This window comes from Dasypus novemcinctus, chromosome 18, assembly GCF_030445035.2.
Source record: "Dasypus novemcinctus isolate mDasNov1 chromosome 18, mDasNov1.1.hap2, whole genome shotgun sequence".
Lineage (NCBI taxonomy): Eukaryota > Metazoa > Chordata > Mammalia > Cingulata > Dasypodidae > Dasypus > Dasypus novemcinctus.
The window spans coordinates 20,278,233-20,287,768 of record NC_080690.1 but is presented as its reverse complement, the minus strand read 5'-3'; the positions used below and the strand labels follow the sequence as shown (position 1 = coordinate 20,287,768).

General features: G+C 41.2%; 1 protein-coding gene across 1 annotated transcript in view; it reads left to right on the top strand.

Moving 5' to 3' along the window:
* The first annotated feature begins 9,174 nt into the window (after positions 1-9,174).
* WWP2 (WW domain containing E3 ubiquitin protein ligase 2) overlaps positions 9,175-9,536 on the top strand; it is a 164,189-nt gene continuing 163,827 nt past the window's right edge. The window contains exon 1 of the mRNA XM_004468114.5: positions 9,175-9,451. The gene's annotated coding sequence lies outside the window, so the exon portion shown is untranslated. The remainder of the gene's footprint in view (positions 9,452-9,536) is intronic.

Here is a 9,536-nt window from a genome sequence, read left to right as displayed (position 1 = left end):
TTTTTAAAGATTTATTTTTTATTTCCTCCCCCCCTCTCAGTTGTCTACTCTCTGTGTCCATTTGCTGTGTGTTCTTCTGTGACCGCTTCTATCCTTATCAGCAGCACCGGGAATCAGTGTTTCTTTTTATTGTGTCATCTTGCTGTGTCAGCTCTCTGTGTGCGTGGCGCCACTACTGAGCAGGCTGTGCTTTTTTTGCGCTGGGCGGCTCTCCTTACGGGGCACACCCCTTGGGCGTGGGGCTCCCCTACGTGGGGGACACCCCTGTATGGCACGGCACTCCTTGCATCAGCACTGTGCATGGGCCAGCTCCACACGGGTCAAGGAGGCCCGGGGTTTGAACCGCAGACCTCCCATGCGGTAGGCGGACGTCCTATCCATTGGACCAAGTCCACTTCCCTTTCTTCCCTTTTTATATTTCCTATTTTATTTATTTATTTTTTAAAGATATATTTTTTATTTCTCCCCCCTTCACCCTCCCTCCCCCCCCAGTTGTCTGCTTTCTGTGTCCATTCAGTGTGTTCTTCTGTGTCCGCTTGTATTCTTGTCAGTGGCACAGGGAATCTGTATCTCTTTTTGTTGTGTCTTCTTGCTGTGTCAGCTCTCCATGTGTGCGGCGCCACTCCTGGGCAGGCTGTGCTTTTTTTGCACTGGGTGGCTCTCCTTACAGGGCACACTCCTTGCATGTGGGGCTCCCCTACGCAGGGGATACCCCTGCGTGGCAGGGCACTCCTTGCGTGCATCAGCACTGCACATGGGCCAGCTCATCACAGGGGTCAGGAGGACCTGGGTTTGAACTCTGGACCTCCCATGTGGTAGGCAAATACTCTATCAGTTGAGCCAAATCTGCTTCCCCCTATTTTATTTAAAGGCATTACCAGCAAAGGTGTTCAAGGTAGGAGTCACTGAGTCATCTTCACTGCTGCCCCTTCTCTCAACTTGTAGACTGCTAAGCCTTGTTGATGTCATTTCTGAGACGTTTGGGGGGTCTGGGTCCCCTTCACATCCATTCCCATTACTCTAATTAAGGTTTTTTCTTTTGCTCAGAAAATATAATCCCCTCAACACTGGTATTCTTGTTTCTAATTTCTCCTTCAACTGATCATCTTCTTGCCTCTAAATTGAGGGAAGATGTGGAACTGGACTCTATCATAAAAGAGGTTTATTGAAGTTGGCAGACAACTGTGAATAAACATGAAGAATGATGTAGGTCTGTGGCTTTCAAACTTGAGCATGTACCAGAATCACTCAGAAGGCTTGTGAAACCACAGACTGTTCAGTTTCTTATTCAGTAGGTCTGGAGGGGGCCTGAGAATTTGCATTTCTAACAATTTCCAGGTGATGTTGATGCTGCTGATCTGGGGGCCACACTTTGAGAACCATTGATTTACAGGAATAGCTAAGAAAAGAAACATCAGGCTTTGAGCCATTTATTTTCTAGTGAACACCAGAAATACATATTCATATAAAAAGTTTCCCAATACATTCTTGAAACTTTGTAGCTTTTGTCTTTTTGTGTGTTTTTTTAACAATTTATTTTTAAATTTATTTATCCCTCCCCCCTTGCTGCTTGCTTGCTGTCTGCTCTCTGTGTCCATTTGCTGTACGTTCTTCTGTGTCTGCTTGTCTCCCTTTGTTGCGTCATCTTGCTGCACCAGCTCTCCGTGGGCGTGGGCCAGCTGCCTTCACAAGGAGGTCCTGGGAAGTGAACCCAGGGCCTCTGATATGGTAGATGGGAGCCCAATCGAATGAGCCACGTCTGCTTCCCTGTGCGTGTGTTTTTGTCCCTTTTCCATGTCCTTGTAACAACTGGCCTCAAAGTGTCAAAGTGGACAGCAAAGTCCACAAAGCTTGAAAAGCCTCAGAAGGATTCCTGTTTATTCAATAAACATGTATTGAGGGTAAATTCATACCATGGGTTGGATGATCTACCAGAGTGATGAACAAAGTGATATTTTGTGAAGCATCTAGGAGTTTATGAAGCCAGATCTTGAAGGATGAATAGGGCAAAGGCATCAATTTATGAAAGTTCAAGGGGTGTTCAGGGAATTGTGAGTAAAAATGCTGCCTGTGGGTAGCACCGGGTACCTGGGGGCAGGGTCTCTTAGAGGTGAAGTGAGCCCCTGAGATGCTTTAATTTTCTGAGGCATAAAAAGCAAAGACATCTCAAAACACCATTACAAAAATTGTGGTCAATTTTAAAGTTTATATTGAACAAATTAATGCTTTCAGACATACATAGAAGGACTCAATAGGTAACTCAGCTGGAGATAGTATCAACTTTTACATGTGAGGCCTTTTATGAAATGGAAAGGTCTTGCTTATGTCCTAAGGAAAATCTCAGTTCATTTCCAGATTGGAAAATGTAGAGCCTATGAAACTATACGCTTGTTTAGCATTGACAATAAATAGCCTGAAGCCACTACTTACCAACCCCCTTGAAACTGCCACTTAGTGAGCTACTTTTCAGATTAGCCTCTCCCTTACTTGTTTGTAGAGTTTCTAGAAATTTCTACTCCTTTTTGTTCAAAAACCCACCTCCTCATGTTTATTCATAGGAAGCTTGCTGCCTCACGACATAAGTTACTGTTCCTTCTCCCCCTTGCAGTATCTGCTAAAGCCTGCTGTAACAGTTTGGCATTGTTCATGAATTCCAAAAATAGTTATTGGATTATGTTTGTAAACTGGTCTGTCGGAGGTATCACTTTTTTTTTTTTTAAGATTTATTATTTATTTTCCCCCCTTCCTCTCCTCCCACTCTGCTGTTTTTGCTGTCTGTGTTGTCTTCTCTTCTCATTTTTCTCCTCTAGGATTCACCAGGATTTGATCCTAGAGAATTCTGATGGGGAAAGAAGTTCCATGTCAATTGCACCACCTCAGTTCCTGGTCTCTGCTGCACTTCACCTTGACTCTCCCCTTGTCTTTCTTTTGATACATCATCATCCTGCTGCATGACTCAGCTTGCGTAGGGCACTGGCTCATCATGCGGACACTCGCATGGGCACTGGCTTGCCTCGCGGGCACACAGTCTCTTCTTCTTTTTTCACCAGGAGGTCCCAGGGATTGAACCCAGGTCCTCCCATATAGTAGGTGGAAGCTTGATCACTTGAGCAACATGTGCTTCCCAGAGGTATCACTTTTAATTGATAAAATTATGATTAGGACTTTCATTGGGCCACATCAGTAGGGCGTTGAGTCCCTGCCCCTTGGTGGGTGGGGTCTCACAGAGAAAAGACATGGTGAAGGACAGAGTTGGGAGTTGGGAGCTAAAGCCTGGGAAGTGAGCACACAGGAGAAGAGCACAAGGGAGTAGAAAGGGCTCCTTAGACATGGCAGAAGCCCCAGTGAGAGACAGAGCCATTCACCTGATAGTCTACAGTTGACCTTGTGAACAAAGCACAGCAACTGAGCCTGGAGAGAACCAGAGCCCCTGGAAGATAGGAACCCAGGAAGCCAGAACTCTTAGCAGATGTTGGCAGCTATCTTTGCTCCAACATGTGGAAATAAACTTTGGTGAGGGAAGAAACTTAAGCTTTATGGCCTGGTGACTGTAAGCTCCTACTCCAAATAAATAGCCTTTATAAAAGCCAACAGATTTCTGGTATTTTGCATCAGCACCCCTTTGGCTGAATAACACACCCTCTCCAACTTGTTCCAGTCACTGAGTATGCTAGGTCTCCATTTTAAGACCAAGCATAACTTGCAACTGAGCATGCCCTGCTTAACCCTGCCTTTCCCAAACTGGACTGGCCCATGTCACCTCGCCCCATCCTTAACCATGCCCTGTAGCTAGCTATTCCCAAACTGGATTGGCCCATATCATCTCATACCATCATTAGCCACTCGCTTAAGCCCACCTTCCCCAGACAGTATAAAACCCCAGTGCCCATTTTGTTTGGGGAGACTGATCTGTGGCTTCTTTCCAGTCTCCTTGTTGGTCACCTGTGCAACAAACTCTTTCTTTTCTTGAAATCCTAGTGACTCAGTATTGGCTTCTGTGTGCTTCAGACAAATGAACCCACTTGGTGGTAACAAGCCTATGAAACTCTATGCTTGTTTAGCAGTGGGCTAGGAGAAAGAGATACTTGACACAGTAGAAACACCATTTAAATTCAGTAACTATCCTTAGGATTCCCCAGGACTTTCCTAGAATTGCCTAGACTTGTCTCTACCTTTGCCCTTGTTTTTCTTCTGCCTGGAAGTTCTGCCAGCCAGTCAAGGCTTACCTGGTTTCCAAGAAGCAGGAAGATTTGTGCTTTTATTTCTCATCACACAACATATCTCAGTCCTACTACTCAATAAACAGTTATTATTTCTTGTATTGTAGTTTGTTGTGTGTCTTACTTGTCCAGGTAAATTGGAAGTCAAGGACTGTGTTTTAGGAGTCTTTTTCCTTAAATGAACATTTCAATTTATTTCTTAAAATTTGGAGGAAGGGGCACTTTTATGTTTATATATCTCAGACTTTTTAAATGTCTTTTTAAAAACCCTGTATTTTAGGACCTATGGCAATGATGTCAGTGCTCAAAAAGTGCTGATGAAATTTGTTCATTTGACAAATTAAAGAGGACTTGTGTGGGCCAGACACTGTTTTAGGAACTGAGATATAGCTCCTGCCTTCATACATTCTTGTTTTGGGAGACAGATAATAATATCTATACATATATATCCATATATTCATACAAAAGTCAGATAGTGATAAGTCTGGAGAAAATATGGAGAAAAAATAAAACAGGGAAGAGGCTGGTGGGAGAGGAAGGAAGAGATGGGTTGTAATTTTAAATAGGGAGATCAGGAAAGGCTTTACTGAACAAGATAGTTGAGGAAAGAGATAAGGCAGTGAGCTAATTGACTATCTGCTGAAGGAGCTTTACAAGCAAAGGGAAAAGAAAACTCAAAGACCTTCAGGTCAGAGTGTCTGGTGCAGAGTACAAAGGGAAAGAGCAAGTTGGAGATGAGGTGAGAGGAATGAGGGGGTGGGTGGGAGGATTATGCAGGGCCTGCTAAAGGTCATGGTATACTTAATTTTTTTAAAACTTTATTTTGTATATTTAATAATTGAAAATATAAATAATTAAAACTAAAAAAGAAAACACAGTGAATAAAAACATACATTTCTCAATTAGATGTCCTGGATACATATACAATTTTTTTTTTTAATCATACAATATGTTATACAATATATGTGGTTCCTAGTAACACAATCTTGTAGTATATTGTCCTTTTGTGTCTGGCTTGCTTCACTCAACATAATGTCATCCAGGTTCATCCGTGTTGTCATATACTTTACAATTTCATTTCTTCTTAAAGCTGCATAATATTCCATTATATGGATGAACCACAATTTCTTTTTCTGTTCATTTGTTGATGGGCACCTGGGTTGTTTTCAGCTTTTGGCAGTTGTGAATTATGCTGCTAGGAACATCAGTATGCAGATATCTGTTCGTGTCACTGCTCTTAGCTCTTCTGGATATATACCTAGTAGTGGTATTGCAGGATCATGTGGCAAGTCTATATTCAACTTCTTTAAGAACTGCCAAACAGTCCTCCACAGTGGCTGTACCATTCTGCATCCCCACCCACAGTGAAAAAGTGTTGCTATCTCTCCACATCCTCTCCAACACTTGTAGTTCTCTGTCTTTTTAATAGTGGCCTTTCTGATAGATGTGAAATGATATTTCATTGTAGTTTTGATTTGCATTTCCCTAATCATTAATGATGTTGAGCATTTCTTCATGTGTTTTTTTTTTGTTTTTTTTTTTTGCCATTTGTATTTCTTCTTTGGACAAGTGTCTATTCAAGTCTTCTTCTTTGGACAAATGTCTATTCAAGTCTTTTGCCCATTTTTTAATTGGGTCATTTGTTTTTTTATTGTTGAGTTGTAACATCTCTTTATATATCCTGGATATTAAACATTTATCAGATATATGATTTCCAAATATTTTCTCCCATCGATGTGGCTGCCTTTTCACCCTTTTGACAAAGTCCTGAGAGGTGCAAAAGTGTTTAATTTTGAGTAAGTCCCATTTATCTAGTTTTCCTTTTGTTGCATGTGCTTTGGGTGTTAAGGTCCAAGAAATCACCACCTACAAGTCCTTGAAGATGTTTCCCTACATTTTTCTTCTAGCGGTTTTATGGACCTGGCTTTTATATTTAGGTCTTTGATTCATTTTGAGTTGATCCTTGTATAGGAAGTGACATAGGGGTCTTCTTTCATTCTTTCAGGTTATAGATATCCAGGTATCCCAACACCATTTGTTGAAGAGACTGTTTTGTGCTGTTCATATTAACTTGGTAGGTTTGTCAAAAATGAGTTGAATGTATAGGTGAGGGTTTATTTCTGGATTCTCAATTCTATTCCACTGATGGATGTGTCTATTTTTATGCTAGTACCATACTGTTTTGACCACTGTAGCTTTGTAATATGTTTCAAGGTCAGGCAGTGAAATTCCTCCTATGTTGCTCTTCTTTTATTAGAATTGTTTTGGCTCCTTGGGTGCACTTTCCTTTCCAAATGAATTTGGTAATTGCCTTATCTAATTCTGTAGAATTCTGTAAATTCTGAACAGTAAGATGCTGGGATTTTGATTGGTATTGCATTGACTCTATAAATCAGTTTGGGTAAGATTGACATCTTTGTGATATTTATTCTTCCAATTGTCTTTCCATTTGTTTAGGTCTATTAAAATTTCTTTTAGCATTGTTTTGTTGTAGTTTTCTGCATATAGGTCCTGTACTTCTTTGGTTAAATTAACTCCTAGGTATTTGAGTCTTTTTGTTGCTATTGAAAATGTAATTTTCCCTAATTTCCTCTTCAGATTGTTCAGTAGTAGTGTACAAAAACATTACTAATTTTTGCATGTTGATCTTGTATCCTGCCACTTTGCTGAACTCATTTATTAGCTCAAGTAGCTTTGTCATGGATACTTCAGGATTTTCTAAGTACAGGATCCACAAACAGTGAGAGTTTTACTTCTTATTTTCCTATTTGGATGCCTTTATTATTATTTCTTGTCTAATTGCTCTAGCTAGAACTTTTAGTTCAATATTGAATAACAATGGTGACACTGGGCATCCTTGTCTTGTTCCCGATCTTAGAGGGAAAGCTTTCAACTTTTCCCCATTAAGTATGATGTTGACTGTGGGTTTTTCATATATGCCTTTTATCATATTGAGGAATTTTCCTTCTATTCCTATCCTTTGAAGTGTTTTTATCAAAAAAGAATGCTGGATTTTGTTGAATGCCTTTTCTGCATCAGTTGAGATGATGTGTTTTCCTTCAATTTGTTAATGTGGTGTATCACGTTAACTGATTTTCTTACGTTGAACCAGCCTTGCATACCAGGAATAAATCCCACTTGGTCCTAAAGTACAAGTCTTTTGATATGCTGTTGGATTCAATTTGCAAGTATTTTGTTGAGAATTTTTGCATCTATGTTCATTAGAGACATTGGTCTGTAATTTCCTTTTCTTGTAGTATCTTTATTTGTCTTTGATATTAGGGTGCTGTTGGCTTCAGAAAATTTATTGGGTAATTTTCCCTCCTCTTCAATTTTTTGGAAGAGTTTAAACAGAACTGGTGTTAATTCTTTTTGAAATGCTTGGTAGAATTCACTGTAGAAGCCATATGGTCCTGGACATTTCTTTGATGGGAGATTTTTGATCATGGAGTCAATCTCCTTAAATGTGATTGGTTTGTTAAGTTCTTATATTTCTTGTAGCATCAGTGTAGGTTAGCTGTGCATTTCTAGGAATTTTTTCATTTCATCTAGGTTGTCTAGTTTGTTAGCATATAGTTTCTCATAATATCCTCTTATGATTCTTTTTATTTCTATGGGGTCAGTTGTAACTTCCCCCCTTTCATTTCTGATTATATTTATTTGCATATTCTCTTTTTTTGTTAGCCTAGGTAGGGGTTTTCAAATTTTATTGATCTTCTCAAAGAACATGGTATACTTTAGATTTTACTCCTTTAGTGCACTGTGTGTGAGCTTTGCCTCACCCCTTCTATCTTTTGGAGAACACCCATTCAAATGTCACCAAATCAAGTAAACCTTCTCAAATTCCTCTAGAATAGAATGAGTAAAACTTCCACCAGAGGAACTAGAGTTTTTAGTAGTTTTATGGGTGTTATTAAAGTAGGCTTTAACACACTAAGAGAGAGACTAAGAACTGAGAAAGGCCATCTCCTGGATTTGGAATGGAATAGGTAAAATGGAGACTAAGTGCTCCACCACTTAAAATTTGCATGCAAAATAGGATCCATTAAATTTGAAGACCCCAAAAATAATAGAACAAGTAGCACGCAGCGCTTAAGGCTTACTAGGTAATTAGTATTAATTTTTTTAAACGTTTACTTACTTCATTTTTATTTTTTTATCCCTCAACCCCTGTTCTCTCTTCTGTCTGCTCATTGTTTGAGCTCTTCTCCAGAAGGCACTAGGAAATGAACCTGGGACCTCCCACGTGGGAGGTGAGTGCCCAACCACCTGAGCCACATCAGCTCCCCACAGGCTGTAGGGTCTGCAGCCTTGTGGCATCTGCTCATTTAGGCGTCTGCTCATTGTGGCAGGTGCAGCGTCCAGTTCGTCTCTTTAGGAGGCACCAGGACCAAACCCTGGACCTCCCATGTGGTAGGCAGGCACCCAAATGGTTGAGCCACATCTGCTTTCCTGATTAGTATTAATTTTAATCAATGATGACTTCATTCAACTTGCCAAAGCTGAGGGCCTAGGTCATCTGTAAAGAATGTTGATTTAAAATGTTTCTGCTAACATCATAAGGTTCTAACTATGCTTTAGATTAAGGGAAGGGAGAATGGTTTGGTGTGGTGGGGTTTTTATGGGATCCAAGCAGGGGTTTTTGAAGCTTTTCCACTTTAGCTCTCTATCACAAAAATATACTTTTCACATCTGCCAGTATTTTTGTGTTTCTAGAGCCTACAACAGGGCCTGGTACATAAGATATAGGATGGCCAGATTTAGCAAGTGAAAATACAAGAAGCCCAATTAAATTTGTTTCAGATAAACAACGAATACTTTTTTAGTATTTTGTCCGGCTACCCTACTAAGGAATGCCATACATCTTTGTTGACTTTATTAATTGAATTGCCGCCTCAGCTGTAAAATGGGGCTAAACGATAGTAGTCGGCTCCACCGGCTTGAAGGGAGGAGTAAAGGAAACGCCTTGCACTCAGTGAACCCTCAATTTCTATAATGCTTAAGGTGCATCCTGGAGGCGGAAAATCCTCCAATTAAAAAAAATACAAACAATGAGAAGGCCGGGCCCAGACCAAAGACTCTCAGCCAGGCCCGGGTTGCCCACACCTGCAATCTCGGCCAGCCTCTTCCGGGTCAGGTGACCGCACGCGGTCACGTGACCCGTCCCGAGTGCGGTCGGTGGAAGGCGGAAGTGGGAGAGGAGTTGGGCGCCGCTTCTGTGCCCTCGGCAGGTAATCAGAGCGGGCGCGAGCGGCGCGGTGGGCGCGCGGGCTTCGCGGGTCGCGCGGCGGCCGCGGGCGCCCGGGGCTGGGCCGG